This window comes from Poeciliopsis prolifica, unplaced genomic scaffold, assembly GCF_027474105.1.
Source record: "Poeciliopsis prolifica strain line A6 unplaced genomic scaffold, Auburn_PproV2 SCAFFOLD006, whole genome shotgun sequence".
NCBI classification, from domain to species: Eukaryota; Metazoa; Chordata; class Actinopteri; order Cyprinodontiformes; family Poeciliidae; genus Poeciliopsis; species Poeciliopsis prolifica.
The window spans coordinates 9,337,887-9,352,319 of NW_026562381.1; the positions used below are offsets into that span (position 1 = coordinate 9,337,887).

At 35.7% G+C, this 14,433-nt stretch overlaps 1 long non-coding RNA gene across 1 annotated transcript; it reads right to left on the reverse strand.

The window, feature by feature from the left end:
- Positions 1 to 7,249: 7,249 nt before the first annotated feature.
- Positions 7,250 to 13,998, reverse strand: LOC129360635 (uncharacterized). The gene is made up of 3 exons (XR_008606076.1): positions 13,947 to 13,998; positions 12,290 to 12,365; positions 7,250 to 7,558 (listed from the first exon to the last, which is right to left on the reverse strand). It is a non-coding gene; the product is annotated as an uncharacterized LOC129360635 (long non-coding RNA).
- Positions 13,999 to 14,433: the final 435 nt, after the last annotated feature.

The following is a 14,433-nucleotide window of genomic DNA, read 5'->3' on the forward strand; positions in this document are numbered from 1 at the left end:
TAATTTAACTTTACTATGTTACATGTGTATTGCGCACACAAAAATGCATGTTTTTTTTTTTTATGAATTTGTATATCATGTGATGGGTTAGATATTCTGGGACCAGACAGTTATGAAGGTCAGGATCAACTTGATGATTGCTCTGTATTTCTGATCCAACAGGGACTGAAGCGGGAAAGACGACTCTCCTGTGGCTTTTTGACAATTCCTTCATATGATGGTGGCCAGGAACTTGACAGTTCCCATGATGGAAGCAGCAGAGGTACTGATGCTGTTCTGGGTGGAAGCAAGAATGTGCGTTGCACATAAAGTCAAATGCACATTGACTTTATGTGCATTTTGCAGTGGGTAGTTGTTTAAGCTCATGCTACAGGTGTCCACTTTTTATTTGTAAAAAGAGTTTTCAGTTGTGAAATCGGCCAGTAATGTGATCTGCCTAGAGATGCATCTGTTATGATGGAGACTTGGGGACATAAAAATGTGTATATAATTAGAAATCTGTATAATCAATAAAATGCTTTCTTAGTTGAACATTATGCTTTATTGAGTTGAGAAAGTGTCTTGATTATTTTTCTGCTGTAACCTTTCATGAAGCTTCGAGTTTCTTTTCAGCCTTATTTAATATTTATCAAAAAACAATCAGGTAATTTATTGCTATAAGGTCATACAGTCATCTTATAAAATATATGTCACTATGTCGACCCAGTTGTTATGTACAAAGTACTTCAAGCTTGGCTGACCTATTCATGCACATTCTGAACAGTTGAATTTGCTTTCCCATGGCCATAAAGCTCTGCTCTAAGCCTCCCATCAATCATCTGTCAAAATGAGAAAAAAAATACTGTATATTTTTTATTTAGGACAGAAAGGACTGGAAATGAAATTTTAAATAATGTGCCCAAGAGGACCTATCTTTTGGTTTTGTAGTTTTAGTGCTGAAGAGCCTGTAGCAAAGTTATTGTAAAACACATCAAATATTTTCATGTCTCTGTCCTACCCCATGTCATGGCTGTCTCTGGCAGGTGGCCCAAAAGCCCTCCTCTTCTGACCTTGGAAATGATGAAGGCATTAAAACTGGAACATGCTCATCGCCAACGCCTGCTCTCAGTCAGAGCCAGAGCACACACACAAATTCATGCACACCAATAAACACACGCAAAAAATGGAGGGCAGCAGCAAGGTTATACCTTGTCTGACTTTGCCTTGCAGTCAGCTAAAACAAGCTACTGTTTATTACATAATTTAGTATTAAATGACTGTGTCTAAGATAGATACTTAATGTGTTTTAAGAAAAATACGAGGAAAACAAGGTTAAATGTGGCTGGTGTCTTTATTTCCCAAATTGCTTTATACGGCTTTTAAAGATATACCTCATGAACCTTAGTGGAACGTTTTTTTCTCGTTTTAGATATGGACATGTAGACAGGATGGCTCTGCACTAAATGCATTAAATGGATGCAGATACATAAATGGTCATCAAGTGCAGCAGATAGGAAATACTTGTACTCATCAAGTTTCAAAGTTTTGCATTTTCACCCACAAACACAACAGATGCAGAAGTGATCAAACAGAAGAAGAAAATATTCACATTTTACATTTTGTATGATTATTTTATTTCACAGAATATCTGAGGTTGTTTAATGATTCATTCTTCAAAACTTTAATTACACCAACTGTCTGTGGATACTCGGTTTTGGAATGTTTCTCATGCACTCCTGACTGCAACATACAGAATAACAGACGGATGAATGATTTCTTCCTCCACATGTCACATTTGGAGATGGACTTTGTTGATTAAAATTCAAAATTTATCACAACAGTCATCCAGTAATAGACTGTACCAACTTTTAATTGCATCAGAATGAAGAGGAAACACTTCACAGTTACTCCCTGTAAATGTTTATGAACAAATGAAAATGGTTTTCAAATTCACCTCATTTGTCAAATAAAACCAGCCAAACTGAATAACCACAGACATGCTATTTGCTAGTGGTATCTCATATTTTATGACTTTGTCAGACTGATTGCCCAAAGCAGTAAAAATGGAAAGAAGCTGTGGAATATGACTTACAAATACAGGCATCTTTCCTCATCTGGAAATCATGGACAGCAGTTTTGAGGAATCATTGATATTTAAAAAGAATGGCTTTGTCTTCATACATTTTATTTGACACACCTGCATTTTGATTTGGTGTGCAGATCTACTCATTGTTGTACACGTCTGACATTTTGTAAAACAAACAATCCAGCTGATTTAAAAAAAAAAAAATTGGTTGTATTTTTTTTTTTTTTTGGATTGGCCACTGAAATTCACATTTTAAAAAAGTGGTTTGGAGAAGCTACTCATCTAAACAGTCAGAAAATAGTGAAAACAACTGGAACTGTGAGAAAGAAGGCTGGTTGAGGACCTGTGTTCATCTTGGCACAGCAAGTTATTTCTTAAGATTTTCTAAAAAACTTTTTCAGAGACGCCAGAACTTTTGGAGAGTGCTTTGCAATTAAATTCAGACTGGCTTCCTTTACACTAAAAAACGTAGAAATTGAAGACTATTAAATCTGAGTCATTGCAATTCTAAAGTTTGTATTTTGGTTTGATATGGGAACACCTGTTTTATGCTTCTAAGTTGAAAGACTGAAAGAATGTAATCCAGTTCATCAAACTTTCTTAATTACTTCTTCATTTCTAGTGTCAGGTAATTGAGATTTCTTACAGCTGTAATTTGGTGAAGGTCAACACTGTGGAGCCAATGATCGTCATCAAAGACGGGTCTTTCCACATGTTTCTGTGCGTTTGCCTCTATTGCATGCTAGATTTTGATCTTTAGGTTCTCTGGATTCTTCCCACTGTCCAGAAACTTTAATCTGTTTGCCGGAAACAACAGAATACATCATTGACTAACAAAACTGCTAATTTACTGTGATATTTTTGGCAGATTTTAAATATATTCTGATGCATTTGTGTTGCAAGTGAATAAATAAAATAGGATCTGAATTTACTAAGCAAGAAAGAAAGATTTTTATATGCCCTGATATAAAAATGTGTAAATAAACTATAAATGTACATGACATCTTTAGTGATACTGTGGTGGGGAATTATCTTTGGTTGAGACTTTGAGTCAAATGATAGACGTCAATTATCAGGCCGTGCTTTTTTTGTTAAATTTCTATCCTAAAACCGGCTATATATTTTTTGATTGAATTTTTTTTCTTTTTAGATGTCCGCCACTGTGAAATGTCTTTTTACTGGTTTCAAAGGACATTTTTGACAGCCTTGCGGTCTATAGTACAATGCAACAGCAGCATCACTCAGAGGAAAATAAAAGTGCTACTCTTTCATGTTTGGAGTAAATTGGCTTCCTTTGAAGTTAACTTTTCGACCCACTCTCATCAGTGTTACACACTTCCTTTAAAGGTGACATAAAGAGAGGGAAGAAGGAGGTAGGAGGAGATAGATGGCAATGCAAGAAAAGGTGAGAAGGAAGGAAATTGTGACAGGAAATATAGCAGAAGAGGAAATTGAGGGAGGAGAAAAACCCAGAGAATTCATCTCAGAACCTCTGAGATGTGTCGTAATAGATGCTTTCATGCAAGGTGCCTTACAACTGACACTGAATATATCTTTATCTATATATATATTTCAAAATGCATATTTTATACGAGGGTAAATACTGGAGTATAATCTTAAGGAGGTGAATCTGAATTGATGGAGTACACTCAAAACTCGTAGGCTCAGTTTTGTTTGAAGACAAAAAGGTTGAGAGTCTGGGAAATTTCAGTAACAGTCATACACTGTTCTTTATAAATCTGCAAAAGTGGAAGTCTAAAAAGTCTGAAGTTGCGTTTATAAAGCTTGTTTTCTGAATGTCGGAAGTAAACTTTAAGATGGTCATTTCAAAACCTTTTCAAACTCTGTGTGTCAATCAACCTGTAAACAAGTTTGTTTGAAAAATTTGTTAAAATAGGGGAAAACTAAACTAAAATAAAAATAAAAACTCTGGTGAAGCACATTGCATTTTACAACAAAAAAATTCAAACTAGAAAATGTGACAGACCGCTTCAGGTCTTTACCGTCTCTTCAATGGCTGTTTGAAGAATCCTGATGAACATTTAATTTTCTTTGTGATCAATAGAGTATTTTAAAACTGAAACAGGACATTTAATTACAATTGGTAAATGCGTTTTACCAGTTGAAATTAAATTCAAAGCCAAGCACTCAATGATTGGGATGATGTTCCCGATACATAAGTAAGTCCACAGACAGAAAATAGAAAAAATTAGCCTAAAATAAACTTTTATATATTTTTCTTAACCATGTTTAATGTAGTCTGAATGTAGGAAGTCGATGTAAGACAACATTTTAATGATTCTCCTGAAACTGAATCCGCCTGAACTCACACGGGTTTTAGCGAAATGGAAAAAAAAAAAATACTTTTCAATACATCCTCCAAGCTGCATTTTCTCCCCCATGCCAAAGTCACAGCCTTCAAAAGGTGAACATAAACCAGCTTAAAAAAAGAGCTGACGATATGTAAATTTTGCAATTAGTGCTGCAAGTTATAAAGAGCATAGTGTGGAGTTCCAGTTGAGATAATTACCACATTAGAGTGCTTGCTCTTTAATGAGCTGAAATAACAATAAATAAAGCAAATATATCAAAAGGATTCTCGATAGTATTAACCCTAACTTGTACATGTAACCTTGTCACTTGTAAAATATTTGCCATGTTTTGTTTTTAGGAAACAATTAAGCACAGAAATTGAAGCTTATTAAGTGCAGTTTGTACAGCATTAACCTCATAAGCATCAAGGCTTTTTAAATTTAATGAAAATAATTCAAATTTAGCAAGATGGAATTCTATTAAAGCTCTTGCTTAGAGCATATTGAGATATAGGCAAGTCATCTTTTAATGCTGTTTAGCCTTCCTAAAAAAAATACACCAGCATATGGCATTACCTCGTGCCTATTTAGGATTCATTTTGCCGCATGTAATTTAGGGCAATTTAATCAATTCAAGATCGATTTTACACACTTGAAATACAATTTTATTTTTTTCACTGGCACTGCTTTGCAGAACAAATAATGACAGCAACACGCAAGTAAACAAGCCCTAAAATAAAAATGTTTTCAAACATACAGCAGAATTACAGCGTTACCAGAACTTTTCCAAAGGGTGTTTCCTTGAATTTTTCATATGCTGGTTATGAAAAAAAAAAAAAGACTGATAACTTTTCAGCCTTCCAGGGTCTAAAACACAAGCCAAGGTTCTTGTGAATGACAGTCATGGTTTGAAACAGTTTTATATCCTGTATTGCAAAATTAGAAGATGGAAATCAAACACCAAATTTAGCAAATGTAAATTAATATCTTTTTACAAGGTGTATGCTACAAAAATTTGTTTGGAGCACAAATGACAAATATCTGAAAAGGAAATTGTTCCATGTTTGAGACCCACATCCCCAGTGCAACTGGCAGGAGATGCAGCTAATTTACCAGCCAGTCAACTTTATAACATAACTTCATATTGGGGAAAGCTTCTTCTTTCTCTTCATCAGCATTTCTTTAGCTGGAAAGATGACCCACAACCTTTTTTCTAAATGTGTAAAGAGATGCTGCATTCATGTCGATGAATCATAAATTCTTCAAAATCCAATGAGTGTTGCTTTTGCTTCTAATTTTTTTTAAAATGCCCTGAAAAAAATGTATCCAGAGTATTCTTGCATGTAACATTGATCCTTTTGACTTTTGGTTGAGACAAATGTATTAGTGTGTGATGTATTTTTATTGTATAATTTACAACTTGTTGTGGTGTCCTTTAGACAAGCTCTAGGTGTTGCAAAGCGAGTATAGCTCCTCGGGAGATATCACAGTCACTGTACTTAGTCCCATATTTATGCTTCTAGTTGTCATTTTCATGTAAAATGACTCATTAAGTTTATGTAAAACTCAATGAATGCCTTTCTGGTTTTGCAAGTTTGTTGCCCTTTAATTGTGAATCACCTGATTCATCCATTGTTTGCTGAAAGATGTGAAGAGTGTCTCTAAATTTTATATCTTCAGCAAAATAAGCAAACAAACAAAATAAACACACTTTCTAAAAATGGCAGCCAAGTTTTTTGCAGACAAAGCCAGTGAAAGGCCTTTAAAGGAGACAGAGCCTGGAAGACAGAGCTGCACGTTTGGTAATTATCTTAATTTGACCCTCAAAACACAAGGTGAAAGAAGACCATATGAAGTATGCAAAAGGAGATAAGCTAAAGGAGGTATTATTGTATAATAGAGCAGAGGGAGCAGGTGGAGCGAGATTAAGCAAAGATACCGAAATAAGAGAGTTTTAAGAGGATGGAATCTATCACCTCTATAGACTGACACGTTGAAGACAGCAGATCTGTTTTATGCGTTCACAGAGGTCATTCTTCCAATTAAGCATTCAGAGACATCACATAAGTGAATCTGCTCCTGCATGCATATACACTCCCTAACACTTCCTTTAATTTCCACCCCTCCCTTCTCTTCTTCCGTAAATGAGAATGCAAATCAGCTCCGCTCCGCTGGGCAGAGGTACCAAGAAGTATTAGAGGTGACATTAAGAAAGAATACTTACTTCCTCTTCATTGTTTCACAACATCAGGCTGAGTGGAGCATATGTGTCTCGCTCAAGCAAGTAGACAAGGACAGTGATAAACTATAGATGATATCTTCTATTGCTTTGATAAATAAAACATGTTCCAGGCTTACAGGAGGAGGGTCAGACAGCAGATTTTCTCAGATGCTTCTTTCTGCTCCTATAACTTTCAGGGATACTTATTCTGGTCGGGAGGAAAAGAGCGCAGCTCCTGCTTTGGATTACTTCCCTGATGCCTATCAGATCCTGTGAGTGGGTTGTGGACACCATGCCAAAACAGCATGCCGGGGGATTTATGGGGCCAATGCCAGTCATCAGCCGAAGATGGAGGTCAAAATGTGGGTGAGAATGCATAAGGAGTGAGGCAGCAGCTGGTTGAAAACCCATTACAGACACATTAAATCTTGAAGCATTCATTGCTAACCTTTACTGTGGCATCATCCTCAGACATGCTGGATGTTTTACGTTGCATTTTACATTAGGCTTCCCCTTCATGAATGCAGAACAACGTTTCTGTCAACAATGGTGATGCTCAGGCAGTTTATAAATAACGGGAAATATCAGACACTCATAAATAAATCATCAAGAAAAACATGAATATTTAAACTATTTTTATTTTGTGTCTTTTCAGCTTCTGATTTTCTCCCTCCTGCTGTTCATCTTTGTCTTTTGAAATGTCTCATTTTCTTTCGCACACACATGCAGACAAATAACTCTTCTACTCTTTGTCTTTCTCCCCCTCCTATCCTCTTTAGTCTGGTGACCTGTAGGATCACAAAGCAATTTCAGGAAACACAGACTGTGTATTCACAGGAACTGATTTAGACCGCACCTGGATCTGCACACACATGATCACACACACCCTCACAGCTTTTTTTTTACTTTCCCTTTTTTGAAATGGAAATAATTTCCCTCTCCCCTGGATCTCCTCTGCACCTGCAAACGACAGACAAAAAAGATTGTGATTTGTTGCATGCATCGCTGTGATTAACCATTTACCCTCTTAAAGATTTATTTTCTTTTTGCATAGGTGTTAAAACTAAGTCAGTCGGTTCCAAAAAACTTTTGATATTATCCAAAGATAACTTGAGAAACTAAATTGTGAAGATTTTATTTAGTTACTAAAGTTGTTCAAATATACCTGGCCCTATGTGAAAACATCTATTTATTCATAAGTAAGTGGATGCTTCTGAATAAAACGGCAAAAATGTCTCTTGTCTCCTCGTCATGACCCAAACATCGGTCTTGAGCCAGGTAAGACCGATGTTAGAGAAAGGTGATAATGAAAATTGCTCGGATGCCAGAACAATGAATGACTTTGTCTGGTGAGACAGAGGAGAGGAAGATGGATAATGCAAAGGAAGAGAAGCTCACGTTGCCAGAATGAAGCAGGAACAGGACGATAAAACTCATACAAAATGCCACCAGCTCTATTTTTTCACAAAAAAATCTATTTAAAAAAACTACAAATTATTGTCAAAACATATAGTAATTTTCTCATATTCTGTATCTTAGAGAACTACTTTAATATGAGAGTCCCGGTAAGAAAATACATAAATTTAAATAAATGAACAGTGTTAATTGAGTATTTCACTTTTTTATTCAGTTCCTTCTTCTCCTAAAGAATAGGACCATTCATCAATCCATGTTCCACTCCATTCAACCATCAAGAAAAAACTCGACACTTAAATCATTACATTTTCTGCACAGCAATGAGCATTTTGTTCATCTGACGTTAGTCGTTTTGTGTAAATAAGAGGTATAGTTAATTACATTAAAGGCTCTCTCCCAAAAGACAATTTGGTTAGTCCTATATTAAATATGAAATGTATTTATTTGGCAGGGAAAATGTACATTTATAGACATTATTGTAAATGCAACACAATTAGAAAATTCTAGTACATTTACACAATCAAAAGGTAGCCAATACAATAAGGACTCTTGAATACAGTCATCAGTTTAACATTACACAACATTTATCTATTGTTAGTTATATCTTCAGAATCTGAGTTAATTTTACAACACTTATGAGAATATATTCATATTTCTAATGAATTTTGTTTAACAGTCATGCAGAAGTATATTGAGGCGCTGAGAGGAACAGCAAAAAATGTACTTCAGGATATTGTTTTTACTGTCTTTCCTCCAAGGGATTCTGTGCTGCTCTGACTCTCTCAGAACTACACTAACAATTGCACTTCAGTCCAGAAGCCATGTTTTGTGTTTCTTCACTAACAGGGCGATGACCCAGTGTTGGAGTGGTTTCAGAGCAAAACGGGGTTTGTTGTGAGAAACTCCTTGGAGGCACCAAGATCACGAAAAGCGCCCTCAAACAAAAACATCAAGAGAAACCTTCTAGTTCCTCGTCCGCCCACACAAGTCCGCCAGTCTCTGCGCTGGCTCATCTCTGATCTCGTTCTCCCTCACTCACTGCTCGACTTTGGCTTTTAGTTAAAATACATCTCTCTGTGTGCTCTCTCCTTCCTAATTACCGTATGTGGTGTGGCTTGAAAGCATTTATGCATACAGTACCCTATGTTCAATGCTTGAATCTTTCCTGGAGGTTTGTTTATTTCAAGTGTGGTTCAACCAGGCTTCATTTGTAGAGCATAGAAATTAAAGCAGATTTCAAAAATTGTGGATTTGACTACAGCAAGCATCTAGTGATGACTGTATCCCTCCCTTTCCCTGTCTAGGCACAGCCTCTCCTCTTTCTTATTCATCAAATTGTGACTTTTACAGTAAATGTTCCCTTATGGCACAGTAAATGATGGCTGGAAGTTGCTGAGACAGGAGCAGTCACTGTGAGGGATGCTGGGTAATAGGGGTAGTATTTTCAGATCAGCAGAAAGACAGCACAAGCCTCAGAGATTTTGGTGTTTTTGCTTCTTTTGCCAAATGTGCCCCCATCTGCAACTGGGTTTTTATGTTAATCTCATTTGGATTCTGTCAGAAATTTATCAGTCGATATCAAGCCTTTCATTTTAATCCTTATTTTAATTAGAGAACTGGAAAACACATAGATCAATCTCTAAATTTCTAGATTACATGCCAATGTATATTTGTGTCCATCTATGTTTGTTACATGCATTCTGTAGCAAAAATCGTTTGAGTCAAGTGAGCCCAGAAAGACCACACAAGTCTGTCCTATCAAACCTTTTGGCCTTTAAAAGCCTTAGAAATACAAAAAGTACATACAAAAAAATAGGCAAAACACCACATTTCAAATGTATGTACTGTGTTTCTTAAATCAGTTAACATCACAAAATGTGGGACAGTTTGTGACACTTCATTTCTATGAAAAATGTAGAAAAAGTAAAGTAGACAGAGTTGGAAGAAAAATAAGTCATGAGAATTGTCTTTTCATATTTTTTTCCATCCAAATTTACATCAGTATTTGACAAATGAGAGGTAGTTGATCTTTACCTCAGCAACTGAAGCTTTTTTACTCACCTCGTCTTTAGATTTTCCTATTAACTTTAACATCAGTAATGCATTTTCATCCTCAACTCCTGCTCATTCAACACTTTTACTATTTCAAACCATAGACAATAAAGATTGCTGTGCATGGAAATACCAGTTGATTAGAAGATTGAGAAATTCTCTGACTAAACGTTTGACACAATCAACCAGGACATGTTTGAATTCACTTAAATCTCCTTTAATCTCTATTCTAATTTTCAGTTTGTACTTCAGTAAATTGTCTGAATGTTACACATTTAGCAACGTAAATTGCGAATAAAAAATTGTAAAGGTGACATATAATGTAAAATTATCCTTGTAGGTCTTTATAGCTTGTTATACTGTTATCCCCTCATCAAAAACATTCATGAAGTGTTGCTTTTATTCTTTCATGCATGTTGGATAAATTCTTAAATCTCTCATCGCAGCTATTGGGGGCCATTAAACTTGATTTCACAAAGCGCTGCCTATTTCCACAAAGCTCCTCCCTAGAGCTTCAGTCTTCATCTAAGTTTCGGCCTCACAGAGCACTGTTCATTCTCTTTGCTTCCTTACACGGCTCCACTAGACTAGCGGTAGCAGCAACTAGCAAACACCTGATAGAACTGCGAGTCTGACGAGTTTATAATACAAGCTACTTCTCAGTCCAACACTCCTAACAATAGTAATAAACAGAATAATGGAGAAACACTGAATCATTCTCTAAATGTCTGGATTACATACCAATGTGATCAAGACAGTAATGTAATCAGTCTTATAACAACTGCAGATATCAGTGGTTATAATGGCTCTATGTACCTGGAAAATACATAATACTTTTTCAAAATCATATGTTAAACAGAGTAAGAGACATAACACTGCCTGGAGAAACTATATAATGAGAATTTTGTAAGCCTGCAGATATCACAATGTTCCTTCAGTTATCTGTGATTTACATTCACACCGCTCTCTCATGAAAAATCCTATTTTCATTTACAGCATCATAGGCAGCAACACTTTCTTCTTCAAGAATAATTACTGTCTTTCCTTGTGACAAAAACGACTGTTTTTAAGACCTAACCATCCTTTATTAAGTGTGAAGTCAGCTTTTGTGTTTAAGTAACATTAAAACAAATAAGAAACACACTGACTAAATAAAGAAATAAAACACTTTACAATAAAACCATAAAACCAGAGTACAAAGCTTCAATTTTAAAGGGCTCCCACATATTTAATATAAAATATATCACTTTCATCACACAGTCACTGTTTAAGAGATTTCTCAGCAGCTGGTAGAGTGGCAACACCCCATGTGTAAAAGTTATAGAAGTGGTCTATGTTTTATGAAGGTAATGATTTATTAAAACCATCCTGTTTCATGACCTCATACTTATTAAGCTAAATATTTGAGTTCTATCGTCACTTGTCTTGAGGTGGAGTATTATGCAGAATGCAAGTCGTCAGGTTGTCAACATTCCTACCAGATTGTTAGTCCTGGCACAGCTGAATAGATGAAAACAAAAAACGAGGAATATATTGAGAGATAGTTTACCATTAGCCTTGGCTGAGAGAGAAAGATGCAGGAAAAGTCTTTCCAGCTTTTCCACAGTATTCTGCTGTGAACGCGGTGATATAACAGCTGCAACTCAATATTCCAATTACAATTGCAAAACAACAATCCACTATTACATCATCTCCATTCTCCAAGAACAACCATAATTTGTAAATATGTTCATGTATTGAAGAACTCAAATGTCATCCAGATTTTGTTGCCTGAATTCAGTGTAATTTTCAACTAACTAATAAAACAGCACAAAGGTCAAATAAGCCCCAAAGTATTTCTTTAAAAAGAAAAACTTTTGCTTAAATTTAGAAATGTCAAAAGATAAACAATAATATGCGTTTTTCAGGTCAAAGAAGGGAGACGTATGCCAAGTTTATCTCTCTTTCAAATAAAAAAAAAAACAAGACACCAGTTTCATAAGCCATGGTGGAGAGTCAATGGATAGCTGGATAGATGTTTAAACCATCTAGATTAGTTCAGAGACGATGAACCATAAATATCTGAGGGTGTGTGCATATTTTATAGCATGAGTAAAACATGATTTCTGCAGTGTGCCAGGGTGGAAGGTTCAGGAGGGAATACATGGCTGTGTGTGAATGTTTAGAATGGCTTGAGAGGGTTGTGAGATGCAGAGCAAACAGAGAAAATATGACCATGCATACCCAGCCAGTCTTCTGAAGCCGCGGGCGAAGTTCACTGAAGGTTGGGATTTCTGTTTCAGTACAAGGAGAGCAGCATCTGTGAATGTAAAGTCATAAATCAATACGTCAGCTTTAATTTGAATTATTTCTTCTCATAAATAATTAAAAGGGGATGCACAAAAACTGAATTTAAGAAAATTATGTGACAGGAGAAATTAAAATGTTACTTTCTGACACACAAAATACTAGGCTTTCCATCTAGTACTGGGAAAAGTACCACTTTATTTCCTCCAAGTAAAAAGATTATGTAACAATTTTGCTCTAATCCAAGACTTCATGTGAACAGCTTCTGAGAAAATGAGAACAGAAAAGATAAAAGCAGTATCTTTGTATCAAACTAAATCTTCTTAAATAATAACATTAATGAGGCCTTTGATTTGATTTACATAGATTACATATTCAGTACAATTTGTGTCAGGAAAAAAAAACATTACTGCTACTTCAACCAATTATCTGCAATATTTCAACTTTATTATTTTTTTTTTATCTCTCCAACATCTTCTCTTTAAATGATATTGAGGTTAGAAGGAGTACAGTCATTATTCTTTTGAGCTGTCAAAAAATAAAATTAAATGTTCTGGCAGAATAAACAAAAGCTGCTTTATAAATACAATTTCTAGCACTGCCAGCTATGACAATTGTATGCTATGTTGATCAGTTTAACCTGGGTTCATTGCTTGGGAATAGTTTGAGCACACCTTCTAATTAGCATATTATGTTTTAAGATTGTATTTTTGAGCATTTCAGGGAACATTTGGCATCATCTTAAGGAAAACTGAGGCAGGAAGCACAGGGTAAGGAAAGGATTAGGTTTCTGGGAAAGATTAAAAACACTGTTTCTTTTCATTACTTCAATGATTGTCTCACTATTTTCCCAAACAGGATTAAAGCTCCTTGTGGGGGAATAAGTGTGGACATCTTCTAATTGTGTTGGGAAACTAAGGAGAGGTAGAATTTTGGGGGGGTCAGAAGTCCAAGCGTGAAATGCACTTGCTAAACTTTCAGGAAGATGAAAAATAAAACGACGTGACTGGTCCAAACTTTAACAATGCCTTCTGTCTTTCTACTGCTGTATTAAGGAGAACAGTGGCAAGATGTGGGTTGAACTTATTTTATTTTGTCTGACAGATATCAAAAAGAAACAGCAGTGAGCTCCTGCTGGCCCAGAGCAGCATTGTTTTAATGTGTTTGGTCATATGCAAAAATGCAACATATTCACATTTAACAATGACATTCAGTCACCTTTGTTATAATGGAACAGTAAAAACAAAACAAACCAAGTCAATTGACAACATTCACAACATTATATACAACTGATACGTGTTTGGGATAAACAACACAAACAAACTGGTCCAAGACAACTCTCTTTGAAAAAACAGCATATAAAATTTAAAGAAAACATGGTGAAACCCCGGCACAACTGCTGAATTTCAGTGAACTAGCATTAGCTTCCTGAATAAAATCTAAATTGGACTCATATAGACCATATAATATTCCATGGCTAAACAAAATACATGTCCCTTCAAACACAAGTACAAATATAAAACTTATGAAATGTGAATTAACTAAGAAAAATGCTCAACTACTTAATCTGGACCGACAGCGTAGCACGTCTTACCTCCTGCTAGCCCAGCGCAGCATTTAGCCTCCACCTGCAGGCATCTGACGACGTCACGACGCTGCTTGAGGTGCGTTCAAGTGCAGTGGGAAATACTCGCTGCTCATTTCAAACAAGTGCAAACAAAAAGAAATAACTAATTTACAAAACAAATAATGACTGGTATTTTTAAAAAGTAATACAAACAGCCTTGACATTGACACTGTGTTCATAAGAAGCTAAGCCCAATACAAACTCTGAAACAGAAGTAAAAAAAAATAAAAATACTGAGGTTAAATGAGAAGCGTGTTGTCTTTTTGTCATGTTGGAAATTAATCTTTGCAATGTATTCAAAGTTGTGACTCAGAGTGCAAGTCGAACCCATGAAATCTGCTTACAAAACAACAGCTTAATTTGGCAGTGGTTTACAGTGGCTGACTCAGCTGTAATGAAACATTAATGAAGATGTTGGGTAATTTGGACTGGCAATACAGGAGGGAAGAGAGGG